Source organism: Cricetulus griseus, unplaced genomic scaffold (assembly GCF_003668045.3).
Source record: "Cricetulus griseus strain 17A/GY unplaced genomic scaffold, alternate assembly CriGri-PICRH-1.0 unplaced_scaffold_1, whole genome shotgun sequence".
In the NCBI taxonomy this organism is placed as follows: Eukaryota; Metazoa; Chordata; class Mammalia; order Rodentia; family Cricetidae; genus Cricetulus; species Cricetulus griseus.
The window spans coordinates 9,791,414-9,797,962 of NW_023276808.1; the positions used below are offsets into that span (position 1 = coordinate 9,791,414).

The 6,549-nt window shown below is 46.1% G+C and overlaps 1 pseudogene; it reads right to left on the reverse strand.

Annotated features, from left to right (window-relative positions):
• Positions 1-3,223: 3,223 nt before the first annotated feature.
• On the reverse strand, positions 3,224-4,103 carry LOC100751057 (annotated as a pseudogene).
• Positions 4,104-6,549: the final 2,446 nt, after the last annotated feature.

Genomic DNA, 6,549 nt, shown 5'->3' on the forward strand with positions numbered 1-6,549 from the left:
CAATTCGAAGTACTACTGGTTTTCATTTTTTTATTAGTTGTAATTATTAGCAGGTTTAAACTTAAAATATTTCTAATACCACCCTTACTAAAAAGACATCTGAATTCCTGATTATCCAAATTTAATGAGCAGAGCTCAGAGATAAATGTTGAGCTATGTCCATAAATGACTGGCTGCAATTAGCACTAGACAGCAAAAATATTTTACCGTTTATATTTTAGGTCCTTGTTTGTAACAAAACTTATGTGCAAATCAGAAAACATAGGTAGAACTTTCTATCAAGTATATATAATTTTTTTAGGAGAATTAAACAAAACTTTTAAACAGCATTAACCTGCTATGGTCAAAATTTTTAACCCATATTACCATTTTTTTATTTGGTATATGCAGATGAGAGCCCAGAGCAAACTATTTACATCTTCTACTTTTATGACTTCTACTTTTATGACTTTTCTTTGACTCCCTCTATTTTTTTTACATTCCCTTAAGCTCTTTCTCTGATTCCCTCAGGTATCCCCATCTTAGACAAATCTCCTTTTTTCTTTGTCTCTTTCTTTTCCCCTCTCTCAGTGATTCTCACTCAGGGGTGCATGGCTGAAGTGAACACCTTGTCTCCTTATTTTCCTCTAAATACTGAGAGTACCTTTCCCTGTGCCTCTCTGCACTCTCTGGTCCTCAACTGTTTGTTCCTTTTACTGTTCACTTGAGGTTTACCAGCTCTCCTTTAATTTTTTTTAGTAAGTTTATAAATTTCTTACCTCCTTACAACTCTCCTGTTTTATTGTTTATTGCTCAGAGAAGCAGAATCCTACTCTCAACACCTTAAGCTCTTTCCAATGCTCTTCTGTGATGCTTTGGTGTATTCTGTGGACATCCGAATGTGCACCCCCATTTGACATCTCCTACATCTAATGTTTTAACACATTTGGTCTTCTTGCATCAGACTGATCATACCAAGTCTTCACATAGCCATCACATCTACATACCATCCATTTTTTAACCTTATTTCTCCATCTTAATTGTTAGCAGGAAACACACACAGTGCAGGCTCTGCATTCCCGGCCATGACAGTAAAACTTAATACAATTTTTATATATTATTATATTTTAGTTGACATAAAAACCTTTACCCTAAATCCCTGCTTTTTTAAGTTAAAAATAATATGTACCAATTTTTAAAAAAATGATGACAAATAAATGTAACTCATTACTATTGGATAACTAAAACACATATATTTTTTCCTGTGGAAGGAAAAGCATTATTTTTAAACATAATGTATCTTTGACTTTTCTTTAAACATCAAAGCTTCCCAAAGTATACAGAATGGCATAATTTAACATAATTGGCTTAGGAAGAAATGGAGGCAGCACTGATGGGCACAAACTGTCTTTGCCTGCCAGTGGTTTTGAAAAACATTTTTCATTACCCTAACCAATAACAATATGTAATCAGCCCTTGAATTTGAATGACCAGAGCAGCCCTGGTGGAGGGAAGTCTGGCTACAGTGTTATAACGGGACCCTAGCATCCATAGGCTGTAACTTTACAGCACAAAGCCAAGCCTGTTTGACTAGGAGTGGGCAACTTTTCAGTCAGGGTGCAGGAATCCCATCTGCTAGCACTGGAGAGAGCTGTCATAGGCAAGTGAGCCAGTGAGTGTTAACTTTAGGCGACCATGGCTTTCCTAAGAGCAGCAAGGTTTCCAAAGGTTCACTCATGCCCTTTAGGCCTCATGAGCCAGCAAGTGCCACCCAGGCTGCATTCACGCTCTCTGCACTTACTGGGCAATGGTGAAGAGGCAACACTGAGCAACATTCCCTGGGTGGCTGAGCAACAATGATGATGCCCCTCCCTCCAGCAATCACAGGCCTTCTGCTACCAACTGAGCCCCTTCTGCCCATAGACCTGCTGGGACCTCAGCTTCCCAGGAATGCAGGGCCAGAGGGGCACCGTTAGATTTGGAGGCACCAACCCCTTGGCTAGCCCACTGTGCGCCCCACAGGCATCTTTCTCCCAAGGATTTGTCATCAAAGAATCCACCACTGACAGAGGCCTATGTGGAGGATGTTTGCTCCCAGAAAGCATGCTGTAGGCCACTGTCACCCTGCAGGGAGGAAGGGGCAGGGCAAGTCCTTCTAAAAGCCAGCTCCTACCCAAGCCCAGGGACCAGCAGTCTCTGAGTGCCTATCATTCACAGGCTTTTATGTAGCCCCAGGAGCCTCCATCAGGAGGCTGGTAACCCAGGCTGGTCTAGGGGCATGCAAGGACACAGAGAGTACAGTCCTCCACCAGGCTGTAACTTCCCCCCTGTTTTTCAAAGGGGATGTAGGGGTCTGTCCCTTTAGATTCTGTCCTGAGTCATAATCCTTCAAGAGAAGACAAACTGACAAACAACAAACACAGGGCTAAGACTAGGAATAAAGTGCCTATATCTAGATTCCTACATTTACCATTGGAAGTCCTCAATTGGACCCCCTATTTAGCCATGGAAGTCCTCAATTGGACCCCCTATTTTACCAACAGAAGTTCTCAATTAGACCCCCTATTTTAACCTAGTTTGCAGGTTTGATCCAACTCTCCATAGAATAACTGCACTAGAAGGAAAGTTGAGGACTTCTCCTAGGTTGCCCAGGCCTGGCCTTGTAGGCAAATCTGCCAAGCTCTTGGCCTGTTACCTCTATTACCTGTTTCCCTAGCATACATAAATTAGAGGAACATGAACTTAACAGACAAACATAAAACATTTACTCAACCAACTAGTTGGGGTTGAAAACCTACGAGTTCTGAGTCCTGGGAATGTCTTGAGTTTCTGGTTAGGAAACCTGTGCCAGGTTCCTGGAGCCCAGAGACTAACCCAAGGTTTTGACACTCTAATGCAAAAGCAAAAGGTTTCTTATTATTTCATGCAGGCCAGCTAGGATCTCACTGCATGACAGGCATGTGAGATACCAACCACCCAAAAAGAGAAGCATTTACAGGGGCAGATCATAAGGATGAAAGCCACAAATTGCAGGGTTTCCATGGTTACTTCAGGTAATACAAAGTACAGAGTATAGCAGTAACTATATATTTTAAGTGAGATACATTTGAGTATAAGAAATAAGACAGGGCATGAGCTTGCAGGGTTAGAGGGTCACTGGGTACTGTCAATTATCCCCTTGGCTGCAGGATCTTTTTATTTCTCTTTTTTTAACAAAAACCTGAACACATTTATTCAAAAACAGTTCAGTTAAGTTAAAATCCTATAATCAGTTCAGCCCCAATTCCAGTCACTTGGGTGCGAAGTGTAGATTTGTTACTAGCCACATCTGGGTGAATGCCTTGGTCCGCAGGTACAGGCTGGTGAGGTAGCCACCCTGCTTGTTAGCTGCCAGGGACAAGAAAGTCCTCCCCAGTTCTGAGCAGCGCCCTCCTCACCCAAGTGCCAGGGTCACTGCAGGCTGCTCAAGGGCTCCCAGGTGATGGTGGCTCCTGCACAGGGGCGGACAGAGGCTTGAGGAATCGGTGTGAGGAAAGATTTGCCTGTAGCTGTAGTTGTAGTGAATGTAGCCGCGACACTGCCTCCTTGATGAGGTTTCCCGAAAGCAGGAGCTGCTGCAGGAGCTGGTGCGGATCTTCGTCGCTGGTGTGGGTCTCAGGCTGAGATCCACATCGCTGTTGCAGACCACGGGACATGGCTCTGCTCTGGGGCCAACCCTGCCGGCATGGGCCTGAGAGAGGCTGTGGGGTGCTCGGCTGCCTTGTCACGGACATACGGTCCCTCAAGGCCAGGCTGCCGGGACACAGGGCATAGGGCGCTGGCGCCCGCGGTAAGCTCCTCCATGCAGTAGGGAGCTGCCCAGCCCTGCAAGTGCCCGGGCTCCCACAGCATGCAGCCATGCAGCGAATGGCTCCGGGGTGAGCTGGGGCCCAGGTCTCTGCAGGCACAGAAGATCTCAGCATCTGCCTCACCGGGGACCGGTTCTGTTCCACTGAGATCGCAGCCAGGACCCGCAGGGGCGGGGGTCCCGGGGCAGCAGTTGGTGAGGCAGGGCCATCATGTGCTGTGTCCAGCTTCAGCGTCTCACCAATCTGGGCGATGAGCTGGTCCACATTGGCAGGCATAGACCCTGGAGGAACCCTGGACCGCTAGTGCTTTCCAAGTGTTGAGGATCAACCTCCTCCAATCCACATTAATTCTTGCAGCTAGCTGCACTCTTCACTAATGCAGGAGCCTAGTGATCCACAGCTAAGAGTCAATGTTTTGGATGTGGGAAGAGACAAACTTTACCCAATGGGAGCTGACAGCGTCAGGGTCCCCACCACCGTCCCCGACTGCAGACACTTCCAATGAACACAGGAGTGAAGGGAAGGATGCAGTAGGGGTTCACCTCAGGCCAGCTAGCAAGACATAGAAGAAAAAGGCAACACAAACTCTAGAGAGGGTCGGGACTGGGGAAAAGATGCAGAACGACACAGGTCCCTTGACTGGCGATGCACCAGGCAAGCAGGGCGCCCCTGGCAAGCCCCAGGGAACCCAAGGGGTGCTCCCTGCCCAGACAACAGCAAGACCCGGAAAAGGCCTTGTCCACTGAAGACCTGGAGTCCCAGGGAGCTGCCACCAGACGCCCCCGCATGGGCCATCTGTTCCCCCTCGAACCTGGGGACCGAAGGGTGTCTCCCACCCCCAGGTTCTTTAAACCTACGAGCTGGAAAACGATAGCCAGGTACAAGAAACAACACCGAATACCACACCCCATGCACCACACCACACTGGCTTCACCACCACCACCATGCCTCCTCCCCCCCCTCTGAGCACAACAGAACCAGGGACATACCTCCTGGTGAGAAGGAGTTATATGTAGGCTCATCGCCAGAGCCCCCCTGGCTCTCTTCTTAATGATCCTTCTGCAGGTTCATCTGCAGAAACCTTGTTGGGACTTTTACTTCCTCTAGATAGCCAAGTTCAACTTCTTCTCAGCACTCAGCCAGGGCCATGGGCAGACCCCTGCAGGGCCAATCTGAGGGCCTCACTAAACCATCCAATTGGTAGTAGTGACAGGCAGTGTGTACAAAGGGCAGGGACTTAATTAATGCATGCTTATGACCTGCACTTACTTCGAATTCCTCATTCACGGGGAATAATTGCAATTCCTGATCCCCATCATGAATGGGGTTCCATGGGTAACTCTCTCCTGCTGGCATAGAGTAGGCACAGGCTGAGCCAGTGAGTGTAGTGTGCATGCAGCCCAGACATCTAAGGGCATCACAGACCTGTTATTGCTCAATCTCAGGTGGCTGAATGCCACTTGTCCCTCTAAGAAGTTGGGAATGCTGACCACTCCGGGTCACTTAACTAGTTAGCATGCCAGAGTCTCCTTCCTTATTGGAATTAACCAGACAAATCGCTCCACCAAATAAGAATGGCCATGCACCACCACACACATTCAAGAAAGAGCTATCAATCTGTCAATCCTGTCCCTGTCTGGTCCAGGTGAGGTCTCCCATGTTGAGTCAAATTAAGCTGCAGGCTCCACTCCTAGTGGTGCCCTTCCATCAATTCCTTTAAGTTTCAGCTTTGCAACCATACTCTCCCCAAACTCACACACTTAGGTTTCCAGGAAGTTCCCATGGAGAGTCATGGGAATAAGACAATTGCATCTCCAGTTGGCATTGTTTGTGATCAGAACTAAGATGCTTTCTGATCATCTTTGAACCTCTGACTTTCTTTCTTGATTAATGAAAACATTATTGGCAACTGTTTTCCCTCTGGTCTGTCTTTCACCATTGCAAGAAATTACCTTTAGTGGCACAATACGAGTGCCCCCAAGTGCCCCTCTTAATTATGACCTCAGTTCCAAAAACCAACAAAATAGAACCACTCCATCTGCCAAAAATTCCACATTGATAGTTACAGTTCAGAGCAGAAACTGCTCACAGCTTCTATTTCCATTTATCTCTTTTTCCATCATCCCTTAGGGCCAGATAGATGACGATTTCCTTCCATGTATCTCAGGATGGCTTTCCAATACATACGCAAATGTTGTGGGGAATCATCCTGATTCTCTATTTATCTCTGGTGTGTCTTTACACAGAGAACGGAAACACAGAGGAACAAGAATTTTGATGCTCCACAGGAAAGTGGTTTGAATTACAAGGCAAGCTTTTCAAGGAGTATTTCTATATTCTGCACATTGGTCATGCCTATGTGTCTTGGCCTCTTTAAACATTTGATCCAGTACTAAGCATCTTTTGTTACTAAAAGGCATCTTTATATCTGGAAAAGAGAGGACAAGTTCCAGAGATCAACAGACCAATTGTCATTTACCATGTGAGTTCTGGGAATTGAACTCAGGTTAACAAATTTGGTGGCAAGTGTCTTTACTCACCAAGGCATCACACAGACCCCATTTTCTTTTTCTTTATTGATTATTTTTCAATATGCTCTATTCTCTATTTTACAATATGAATTACAGTACCATATTTGAGTTTTGGGCATGGTGGGTTGTGTCTTCTAGGACCTTTAAGGCTGCTGGAAAGGATTCAGTCAAGTCAATTTAGGGCATGTTTA